The sequence below is a fragment of the Leptonotus elevatus genome, chromosome 8 (assembly GCF_054856555.1).
Source record: "Leptonotus elevatus isolate MCC_2025b chromosome 8, RoL_Lele_1.0, whole genome shotgun sequence".
Taxonomy (NCBI): Eukaryota; Metazoa; Chordata; class Actinopteri; order Syngnathiformes; family Syngnathidae; genus Leptonotus; species Leptonotus elevatus.
The window spans coordinates 26,228,304-26,240,803 of NC_141246.1; the positions used below are offsets into that span (position 1 = coordinate 26,228,304).

General features: G+C 44.4%; 1 protein-coding gene and 1 pseudogene across 10 annotated transcripts in view; both read left to right on the forward strand.

Moving 5' to 3' along the window:
- Window positions 1-12,500, forward strand: part of LOC147170316 (palmitoyltransferase ZDHHC5-A-like) — a 99,676-nt gene that overhangs the window by 7,763 nt on the left and 79,413 nt on the right. The window contains exon 2 of one of the 10 annotated variants that reach the window (XM_086082457.1): window positions 7,978-10,974. The exons of the other annotated variants lie outside the window; for them this stretch is intronic. The gene's annotated coding sequence lies outside the window, so the exon portion shown is untranslated. The remainder of the gene's footprint in view (window positions 1-7,977; window positions 10,975-12,500) is intronic. 10 annotated transcript variants of the gene reach the window in all.
- Window positions 11,243-12,332, forward strand: LOC147170317 (uncharacterized; annotated as a pseudogene).

The window sequence follows — 12,500 nt, forward strand, 5'->3', positions numbered from 1 at the left end:
ATTTCTTGTTTGCCATTTTGGCAACCCAAATAATTGCTACACCGATGTTAAAGTATAGTTGTTCATTCGCTAATAAGAGTGGTTGGCTATGATAGATATAGTGGTGAAAAAGAGATGACGAATAACAAAACTTATATACCTTGCTGCTTCTACACTTTACTCAAATTTGGTCTAAAAATAGTGAAAGTAGTAGTAATAATCATGTTTGTCTATGGTTACACAAATCCACATAAGAATTGTAATAATCATACTTAAATAAATTCAATAAATAAATGTAAACTTTCTTATTGGTTAGAAAAAATGGGTTAGTTATTGTTATTGTTATCGGTAATTGGTTAGTTATAGTTATCTGTATAACTAACCAACAGTAAATTTGTATGAAATCTATACCTTTGGTGGTAGAAAACAATCCGAAAAGTTATAAAAATGTTCTTAGTTTTACTACAATTCAAAAATATTACATTTGGTTAAATAAGTAAAATGGATAAAAATGAATAAATAATAAAATAATTCTTAAATCAGAAACAATTTCCAATATTGGTTAATAAATGAATGAAAGGGATAAAAATGAATAAATGATAAAATGATTCTTAAATCAGAAACAATTTCCAATATTGGTTAATAAATGAGTGAAATGGATGAAAATGAATAAATGATAAAATGATTCTTAAATCAAAAACAATTTTTAATATCACTCAAAAACCCTTAGTATGGTTAAATCGTGATAAAGCAAGGCAAAGCTCTATAACATTTAATAAAAGTTAAAAGTAAAGAAAAGTGAAGTAACAATCAAAATTAGGAAATTATATAAGTTTCACTCATTGGAATCAAAACCAGGTACTCACGGTTTTTAGATAAATAACTCCAACTTCAAGGTGTAAAGAGAGAGTAAAACTTCACAACTTCCAAAGGCAAATCATGTTGAAGAACTGTGATCCTTTTGGGTGAAATAAATCGGGTAGCTAATTCGCTTAATCCACAAAAGTCGAATAAAACTTAAGCAAAGTGGACTAAAATAGGAGAAGATGCTTATATTTAATTTAATGGCTTTCCTTTTCCACTCAGCTAAATTTCCCTCTCCTATTCAGCTTAAGTCTGAATGTTTTAGAAGTCTCCAATCTGTAACATGGGCTAGTCTATTTTTCTATTTCAACCTGCTAAACAGCTGCAAATAGTGACTACATTTCCCATGTTGATTTACCTTGAAAATTGCTAAGGCCATTACAGACGTGCAATCCCAGAAGTGTTGTTGTAAAAAGCCTAAAAGTTCCCAAAATGCCTTTTTTATAGCATACAGTGCTGCTCAAAAGTTTGTGAACCTCTTGAGCAATTTGTATTTTCCAATTGTTTCAACCTGATTTTGTTGTTCAATCTGAACCATTACATTTTATATGAAATAACAGGTGTAGGTTTAGCATTTCAACGCATTGATCTTTAAAAAAAAAAAAAAATCAATTGTGTAGTCAAAACTAAATTAAAAATAGTTTTTGGTCAATTCATGTAGGTGCAAAAGTAAGTGAACCCTGAGCTACATTGCTTAAAACAAGCAGTCAAGTAGGATTAGGTAGGACAAATTGGTAGCTTAACTAACCACTGAAATGGACCAATAAAATGAGAGGTTTAGCAAAGAAATTGTGCATCTGACTGAAACAGAGACAAAACCATGTCACTTTAGTCTTACTCAGGTGAACCCATTCAGGTCAGTTATGCTGAGAGGAAGAGAAATCTCAGGGGACCTCAGAAAGTGGGTAGTGACAGCACATCTGTCTGGGGAAAGCTATAAAGTCATCTAAAAAAAATTGAACTTCATCATTCCACTGTGAAGCAGATCATCTGCAACTAGAGAACACTGAAAATTACAACAACCCTGCCTAGAAGTGGACAATCTTCTAAAATATCAGCAAGAACCACAAGAAAAATTATAATTAAGGTAAAAAGCCAACTCGAACATCACATCAAGGGATTTGCAGACCTCTTTTGCTGCATCTGGGACACATGTGCATGCTTCAACAATCAGAAGAAAAGTCAATCGACAAGGCTTTCATGAAAGGCTTGTTAGGTAGAAGCCTCTTCTCACAAAAAATATCAAAGCTGTCCATCTCAACTTTGCCAGAGAGTACCTGGACAAACCTGAAGCTTTTTGGAAGTCCCTTCTGTGGTCTTTGAGTCCAAAATTGAACTGTTTGGTCACAACTGAAACAGTAATGTTTGGTGAAAAGTCAACACTGCATACCAACAAAATAACCTTCACCCTCGAGTGAAGCATGGGGGTGGAAATGTTAAATTCTGGGCTGGCTTTTCATCCTCAGGACCTGGACAACTCCACATAGTCCATGGAATCATGAATTTAGATGAATATTGTGAAATCCTGGATCATAACCTAAAGCCGTCCTTTGTGAAGTTAGAGCTTGGTAGACGATGGATCATGCAACATGACAATAATCCAAAAGCATTCCAGCAAACACAGCCAAGGATGGATGAAGAACAACAAGATTCATGTTCTGGATGTGCTTAGTCAAAATCCTGACTTAAATTCTTTCAAAATACTGAGGCGGGACCTGAAGCGGGTAGTTTATGCTAGACGCCCATCCAACCTCTCTCAACTCGCTGCATTTTGCAAGGAAGAGTGGCAAAATTTTCCCCCAAAGTAGATGTGAAAGACTGATAAATCACTAAAGAAAGTGTTTGGATTTAAGTTCTCATTGCAAAAGGAGGTGCAATGTCCGATTAAGTGAGAGGTTCACACAGGGCATAGGCAATTTAGGCGGTTGCCTAGGGCGCCATCTAGTGGAGGGGGCGCCAAATTGCAGGGCAGAAAAAAAAGGTAACAAATATGTTCACCCCTCATGTTTTCTAAAATAAAATATGCAAATAACCCTGCTATTATTTTTGTTTTTGCATTTTTGTATTGCAGAATTGCGTTGTTTTATTGTGCTATTATAATATAGTTGTAACTTTTATTTTGAAGGATAAAGGAAAAGGTCTCATAAACCGGTGGGAACTGACGTAAGTAACCAACGTACTGTAGCGCCGTCTTCCAAGTGCAGAGAAGATGTCAGAGAAAGAGAGAGAGATTTAGAGAAAACTGAAGTTTACAACTAATTCAGTGAATGATTTTTTAGCACCTGGCTGAGAAGGGAACGAGGTTCGTATTGGAGCAATGTTTCATTGTTTAACTAATGTTGCTATATTTCATGTTCATTGTGTAATTTATTGCATAGTAAAACGTTACCGTTTTCATCCACTGGAGTGTGCTAACGCTCCTTGGTAAATATTTAGCAATGTTATTGCTCAAGATTCAGTTTTATTGACTAATAATCTATATTTCTGTATGGTTTATTTTTGTTTAAGGTATTTATAAAGGCAACAGGCAAGGTTAAAATGTTTATTTACAACATAAATTGTAAAGAGATTGTCAAGGCTATAAAAGGTAATAATTTAAGGCAATTCATTTATAGTATATTGTAGGGTGACCAAATGTGTGCTCTTTTAGGAGGACAGACCATTTTCTTACGTCCTGTTGAAAATGCCTGCAGGGTTCACAAACCTTTGAGCAGCACTGTACATCCTAAGGTCCACCCATATATGACATCAAAAAATCACCCCATACAAGGTATCCAAAGATTCATCCAAAAATGGTATTACCTTCTTTCAGGGTTCCTCCCTTCATGGGAGTACATAAATGCAACGTCACTTGTTGTCATCCATGCACCTATCAGCAAAACATATTGTACTGTGTTTGATGTTCTTGTTCAAGTACAAAATGCTAACCCAGTGGATCACATCTCCTCAACATTTCACAATGTTGCCTCATCATCAACACATACTCAGTCATTTAAACAAAGTAAAAAAAAAATTAAACCCATGCATTATTAGTGCTTACATATAACATCTGGCTCGCATGTAAAATGTCAGGTCCTAATTCGTGTCAAACTGACATTTAAGTACAATCGTGCTTCAATCATCCTAGCCTGTAGATTCATCGCGAATAAGTACTATATAGGCATGACTACCATTATTTATTATTATTACTATTATTATTTATTTTATCATTATTTATTAATAAAAAAATCAAGCTACTTCATTAGAAGAGCCCTGTACCCCCACTCTTCGCTTTTCTTCTGTGTTAATGCGCGCTTGCACAATGAACGTGTGCTGTATTCTGCTTGCGCGCACAAATACATCTGGGTCAGCCAAAAAGCAATAATTCATTCGAGGAGGCCAGGCGCGGCTTCCTATGGGGTAGATGCGACTTCCAGATTTTACACATCAGTGCCGTTTCCGGCTACTGCTGGCCTCGTTCCAACACTCGCAGAACCCACCCCTGCGCCCCCCAACCGCGCGCTCCCGCTCATCGGCGGGAGGGCGTCTCGGCTATCTGAAATGCTTCGGACACTGAGACAGACACTACACACTCGCAGCCTCGCACCCTCGCACCCATCGACGGGAACACGCAACCGAGGGGCACAAAGGCGGAAGCGCAAATACTGGGACGCGGCCCACACATCGCAAACCGGAAACGGAAACAAAGTTGATGGGTGAAAACCCGGAAGTCGGAAGTCCTGCCTCCTCCGTGGCATATAGTCCATACCAAATAGCACATTTTTCACTAGCACTGAGAAGTAAACGTGATAATACTTCGTTCCATCAGTCCAAACAACCTGTTCATGATAGATCTTGTAGACATGATCACAGAGCATAATGCGTGCTAGCCTAGTTTCAATTGAAATGTTGTGACACAAGTTGTAATGAGCCTTTACTACGATGAAGTCTGACATTTGGGCGTAGTTGGCTTGGCTCTGAGGATGCGGGGAAGATGTCCCCTTCAGTTTCATCAAGACACAATCCTTCCCATCCACTTTAGCCGCGACAAAATCTCTGGTAAAACTAACGATCCTCTTCCATTGGGGTGGGCCTGGAGCTTGTGTAGTGTGTACAGCTTCTGCTCTAACTACTGATGCATTTAAGGTGCACACATATCTACATACACACCCTCTAACAATTTCCTGAGCTATTCATCTACTTTAAGCATCAACCACCCCCCCACCCCTCCACACATGGCGGATCGGTGGTGACATGGGTTCGAACCCCAAGTGGGTGGATAGTGCAGGCACGTTATAATGTGCCCCTTTTTTTGCTTTGAGCACCTGCCCCTCCAAAGGTGAGTGCACGCCCCTGCGTTAGTTACTAGGGCCCAACCGATATGCATTTTTTTAGGCCGATGCCCATACCGATTTTTGGCAGAAAAAAAATACTGATTACCGATTAATCTGACGATTATTTAAAAAAAAAAGAAGTATAATGCATAAAATTATCCCCCCGATTCCTTTTCAATGGGTGTCACTTACGCACTCACTTTCGCTTATGTTTTGGTTTTCGGCCGTTTCCTGTTTCTGATTTCTCCTTTGCAGTTGCTGGGGAAACAGCTGGAGGGCGGATCCTGCCGACACACCTGCTGCCCATTATGTCATCAGGTTGAAATAAAAGCCTGGCAGTAACAGAGAGGAGTGTCGGGTTATTGCTCTGCGACGCTACTCACGATACCTGACGTTTCGATACTGCTACCTTTCTAGCGGCAATCTTTCTTGGTGTTGTGGACACCACTCGTAATAAGACTAGTAGCGCTTTTCTTTAATCAATTTTGTATGCTCCACTCCCTCTCTGTTTTATCCGCCCTCCGGCGTGATTTTGTGTTTTCTTGCTTTTGCCCACGACGTACACCTTTTTGTCGTCGTCACCTTTTGTTGAGCAACCTTTTGTCCACGTGCTGTGCGCTTTTTGTTGGTTCATTAAAATTGAGTGACTTTCGCCCTGGCTGGGTCTGCCCTTTTCTTTTGGGGTCCAACAAACACAACCCACTCGTGACAGAATAACCCGACCAGAATGGACCCCGCAGACCCCGACAGCCTTTGCCAGGCATTGGCCAGCCATAGGTGCTTACTTGGAAAGCACGAGCAATACTTCCGTGAACTGAAGGAAGCAATGTCGATGCTAACCGCCCAGATCGGGTCTCTTACCTTGAAGGTGGAGCAGAGATCGGACTCCACGGCTGCTGATGGATCACGACCAGCTGGGGCGTCCCCTGTCTCCTCCGCGTCTGCGGCCCAATCAGCTTGTAACTTCGTACTTCGGGAACCCAATATTCCCCATCCTTCCCGCTACTCTGGCAACATTGTGTGTGTGTGGGGGGACCAAATCATTCACCAGTGTAGTCTGGTTTTTGATCAACAGACGCAAACTTTACCTAACGATGGCGCCAAGGTCGCCTTCGTAATGACCCTACTTTCCGGGCCAGGCGGCATTATGGGCGATGGCAATCAGTAAAGCCAATCCGGAGCTCCGAGCTTCATTGCCTGCTTTCCTGTCGGAACTCAGAAACGTCTTCGACCACCCGGTAAAAGGAAAGGAAGCAGGCAGCCGCTTGCTAGACCTCAAGCAAGCTGACTTGCCAGTTGCTGAATACTCGATCTCGTTCCGGGTTTTGGCCGCCGAGAGCCGTTACGACGAAGCGGCGCTGTGTGGGATTTTCCAGCGGGGCCTCAGCCCACGAATCAAGGACAAGGTGGCTGCATGGGACGAGACATCCGGTCTGGAGGAACGCATCAACCTGGCCATTCGATTGGACAACAGATTGCGGGAGTGGCATTGGGAGCGGAAGGAGGAGCGACAACCTGCGGCAGCAGACACGGCTGCTCAGCCGTCTTCAACCACGTCCGCGGTGATTACGCATAGAATGGAGAATCTACACATGCGTTTGTCGGGAAATCACGTTGAAACGAGACCATTTTTCATTATGCCCTCCCAGGCAGCCCCGGTGGTTCTGGGTCTGACTTGGCTGACTAGGCACAACCCTGACATAAACTGGGAAATACCCAGGTTAGAGAGATGGAGTTTGTTTTGTCACTCACATTGCCTGCAGTCAGCGGTAAACTCCCACTATGGCCCAGTTAAAGCAACAAGGGAATCCATTAACCTTGAAAATGTGCCAGCGGAATACCACGATCTACGGGAAGTTTTTAGCAAAGACCGGGCCTTGTCTCTCCCTCCGCATCGGCCATATGATTGCGCTATAGAATTGGTTCATGGCGCACCGCTGCCAAGTACACGCCTGTACCAAATATCCAAGCCGTAACTTCAAGCCCTTAAGGAATATATTACAACGTCGCTAGCTGCCGGGCTTATTCGGCCTTCCAAATCGCCGCTAGGGGCAGGATTTTTCTTCACTGAGAAAAATGACAAGACTACGTTCTTGCATCGATTTCCGTGGTCTAAATGACATGACTATTAAAAACAAATACACATTGCCACTAATGGAGTCCGCATTTGCACCATTACATTCCGCTACGGTGTTTACCAAATTGGATCTTTGCAGTGCCTACCATCTGGTTAGGATAAGGGAGGGCGACGAATGGAAAAAAGCGTTTAAAACACCCATTGGCCATTTTGAGTATATGGTTATGCCTTTTGAAACGCTCCGGCAGTATTTCAATATTTTATTAAAGACGTCTTACGTGACATGCTTAACCACTTTTGTTTTGTTTACCTTGATGACATTTTGATTTTCTCCAGAAACCTCGCAGAACATCAGCGACACGTTCGGTTGGTTTTGGAGCGACTGCTGGAAAACCGGCTATACGTAAAGGCAGAAAAGTGTACATTTCACACCAGTTCGGTGCAGTTTCTCGGATATATTGTGGAGGAGGGCCAATTAAGAGCTGACCCGGACAAAATCCAGGCCGTGGTCGAGTGGCCAACTCCTACATCAAAGAAGCAATTGCAGAGGTTCCTGGGGTTCGCTAATTTCTACCGTCGGTTTATTCGCAACTACAGAATGAATGCGGAACCTCTGACAAGGCTTACATCTACCAAGTTTCCGTTTATTTGGACTCAGAAGCCGCCTTTGTTAAATTTAAATTATTATTTTCATGTTCGCCGGTTTTGACACACCCTAATGAGGTTCTCCCATTTGTTGTTGAGGTTGATGCTTCAGAGACAGGAGTGGGGGCGGTGTTGTCTCAACGGTCCCCAGTCGACCAGAGGCTGCATCTCTGTGCCTACTTCTCTCGTCGGCTCATCCAAGCGGAGCGCAACTACGATGTGGGCAACTGTGAGCTGCTGGCCATCATTTTTACAGGAGTGGAGGCACTGGCTGGAGGGCGTGGCGGAACCCTTCCAGATCTGCACGGACCACAAAAACTTGGCGTACCTCCGGTCCGCTCAGAGACTCAATCCTCGTCAAGCAGGCTGGGCCCTGTTCTTGACGCGTTTTAATTACATCATCACTTACAGACCAGGATCCCGCAATGTCAAGCCGGATGCCTTGCATGCAGGGTCCGGCCGCCGAGGGGTCTCCACCCGAAACTATTGTTCCGGAGAACAGAGTGTTGGGGGCTCAATTGGGAGGTAGAGAGGAAGGTGGTGGCAGCAACTGGCAACACACAGACCCCTGTAGCTTGCCCTGGAAATAGATTATTTGTACCCGCACACCTTCGTCAAGAGGTGCTGCAGTGGGGGCATACATCAAAGGTGGGATGTCATCCTGGGGTCGGTCAAACTCTCTCCCTAATAGCACAGAGGTTTTGGTGGCCAGGGCTACGCAAGGACATAAAATATGTTTCCTCCTGTACAGTGTGTGCTCGAAACAAGCCCTCTCACTGTATGCCAGCCGATCATCTCCGTCCTCTGCCCATTCCGCCCCGTCCTTGGTCGCACTTGGCACTGGACTTTGTTACCAGGCTACCTCCTTCCCACGGTAAGTCTGTGATCCTTACTGTGGTGGACCGGTTCTCCAAAATGGCGCACTTCATTGCTCTGCCCAGATTGCCCACCTCTTTGCAGACAGCGGATATCCTGATAAGGGACAGATTTAGGATCCACGGGATCCCATCCGACCTCGTCTCCGACAGGGGGCCTCAGTTCGTGTCCCGGGTTTGGAAGGCATTCTGCAAATCATTGGGAGCTACTGCTAGCCTGTCTTCGGGCTATCATCCCCAATCCAACGGGCAAACAGAGAGAGTCAACCAGGACTTGGAGGCTGCGCTTCGATGTGTGTGCCTCAATGGAACAACTGTTTGCCAGCTACCCATGTGCCGTAATAGTTGACGACATCATCGTGGGAGGTCGCAATGCTGTGGAGCATGATGCCAATTTGAAGAAAGTGCTCAATTATGCACGTGAGATCAAACAGGCTCAATTTTAAAAAGTGCAAGTTTCGTCTTGACCTGCTATGTGGGTCACATGTTCACAAAAGACGGTCTCAAGGCTGATCCAACAAAGACTGAGGCCATCTCAAAGATGCCAGTTCCAGAAGACACCCTCGCCGTGCAACGTTTCCTTGGCATGATGAATTATATGGGGAAGTTTATACCGAATCTCAGCAACATCGCAGCGCCCGTCAGGCTCATAAAGACTCTTCATGGTGCTGGCTCCCACAACACCAATCAGCTTTTGATAATCTCAAGTCATGTTTGTCCAGATCACCTGTCCTGTCATATTTTGACGTGAAGAATTCAGTAACACTGACATGTGATGCATCTCGCTGTGGATTGGGTGCAGCATATTTACAGGATGGGAAGCCTGTCGCATATGTGTCTCGCACTTTGTCAGGTACAGAAGGTCGCTATCCGCAAATCGAAAAATAACTCCTTTTCGAATGCACCAAGTTTAAAGACTACATTTATGACAAGCACAGGGTTATCGAAACAGACCACCAACCTCTGGTCACCATACTGAAGAAACCGATCCACGCAGCTCAAGCTCATTGGTAAAGGATGCTACTACGCTTACAAGCCTTCAACAGTGCTCTGGTTCACAAGAAGGGGAAGCACATGTACCTTGCAGACACCCTGTCACGAGCCCCAACCACAGTTTCCCAAATGTCAAGTGCTCACGGCTCGTTCGAAGTAATGTCTGACAGTTTTATCTCAACAGCAAGACTCGAAGAATTGAAAATACACACTGCCAGTGACCAAGTGCTTCAAACGCTCAGCAATGTGATCCAAAATGGATGGCCTGCCAAAGAAAGCAAAGTGCCTCTGTCTGTCCAACCATACTTTCCATACAGAGATGAGTTGGTAGTGGAAGATGGTATTGTTGTTAAAGGACACAGACCAGTCATTCCAATCTCACTGCAACAAGAGTACATCCGGATCATGCACAGAGGTCACCCAGGTCTTGAGTCGACAAAATGTAGAGCCCGAAGTACAGTGTCCTGGCCCAACATGAACATGATCCAAGCGTGACAACATGCTTGGATCACCTGCACGTCTCATGTCACGTCAGACACGTTCAACCGTTCCTGTCAACAACAGTATTCTAGCACCTGCCACAAAGAACACAAAACAGGTTGCTACACAACTTCAAAGAAAAATACTTATTAAAAATCAGCAATATGATACAACAAGTCGCCCGCTACTGCCACTTGCAGGAGGACAAGTCTGGTTACAGACCTCAAAGGGATATGATCGCCTAGGCAAAGTGGTAGAAGTTTGCAAAGAGCCACGCTCCTACATCGTTGAATCCAACGGGGGAATCTACAGGAGGAATCGCCGTCACATCCTTCCTGTTGCTGAATCACCACCTCGGCATGCCGACTCTGACTGTTGCTCTCAACCACCAAATCTGAGCTAACAGACAGTGGAATGAACCAATGAGCAAAGAGCGGACGTGACGTCAGAAAAGCGACTCATTGAAGTATTTTTTCTTTTTGCGGAGACGGAGTAAAAATCCAAATGGCCACTAGCCGAAGAAAGACAACAGTGAAGGACTTATGTCGTTTTTGCTGGAAAAATGTAAAGTGTGAAGAGTGACAATGCTCACGAAGACGACGACACGCAAATAGATGAATTTGATTGGCCGGCCTGTTTTCGGCCGGTGCCGAATCGCTGTCTATGGACACCTGTCTAGACTTGCCAGGCTAATTTAAATGCACCCATAGACTGTGAGATCTACATGGAACAGCCAGAAGGGTACGAGGTGAGACCCCACACAGGCAGAATGTTAGTGTGCAAGCTGAGAGGTCATTGTATGGACTCAAAACATTCGGGAAGAAATTGGAATACATTGTTGCATGAGTATCTGACGCAAAACGACTTTACACAAAACCAAGTTGATAACTGTGTTTACACGCGAGAAAGTGAACACGAGAACGTGATCCTTGCAAATTGGGTCAACGACTTAATAATCTCAGCAAGTGATGAAAATGCCACGAACATTACAAAGGACATGCTTACAGCAAGGTTTCAATGGACACAATGGTGCAGGAAACAGAGGTAATAAGGAGGTAATGGGCAAGTTTGGTATCCAGGAGAGGAACGCAGAAGGTAATGTGAAGGAGATCATCGACTGCAAAGTAGTGGTAGGTGAGAGTGTAGCCAGACAGCATAGGATGGTAGTGTGTAGGATGACTCTGGTGGTAAGGAAGACAAAGACGGCAAATGCAGAGCAGATGACGAAATGGTAAAAGCCGAGAAAGGAAGAGTGTTGTGTGACTTTCAGGAAAGAGTTGAGACAGGCTCTGGATGGTCAGGAGGTGCTTCCAGATGACTAGACAACTACAGCAAATGTGATCAGAGAAACAGGTAGGATAGTCCTTGGGGTGTCATCTGGAAAGAAAGGAGATAAGGAAACTTGGTGGTGGAAAGAGGAGGTGCATACAGTGGATATATAGTGGATACAGTGTAGGAGGTTAGCTGAGAAGAAGTGGGACACAGAGGACTGAATAAAGTAGACAGGAGTACAGGGAAATGCAGTGTAAGGTGAAAGTACTTACGATGACTTGTATGCTAGGTTGGACAGTAAGGAGGGAGAGACTGATCTATATAGGTTGGCAAGGCAAAGTGACAGAAATGGGAAGGACGTGCAGCAGGTTAGGGTAATAAAGGATAGAGATGGAAGTCTGTTGACAGATGCCAGTAGTGTGATGGGAAGATGGAAAGAGTACTTTGAAGAGTTGATGAATGAGGAAAATGAGAGAACGAAGAGTAGAAGAGGTGACTGTTGTGGACCAGGAAGTAGCAAAGATTAGTAAGGATGAAGTAAGAAGGGCATTGAAGAGGGTGAAGAGTGGAAAGGCACTCGGTCCTGATGATATACCTGTGGAGGTATGGAAGTGTCTAGGAGAGGTAGCAGTAGAATTTCCGACTGGGTTGTTCAACAGGATCTTAGATAGTGAGAAGATGCCTGAGGAATGGAGAAGTGTGCAGCCCGCGTCACGGCTGAGATGGGCATCTTGAAGCTTCTCCCGTTGCGCCAACCACCTCGCCAACTCATCTCCCACGGGAAACCACGCGGCTGCCGGTGGAGGACGATATATTCCCCCGCGCACAGCCCGCAGCCCAAGTCGCGGCCCCCGGGCTCGGCCGAGGGGGCCACTTTGAAACCTGGACAAGGCGACGACGGATCCCTCACACTGCCGACCGAATGAATGCTGAATTTAAGCACATTACTAAGAGGAGAGGAAAATAAACTAACCAGTAGTGGTAGCAGCGAGTGAAGAGGGA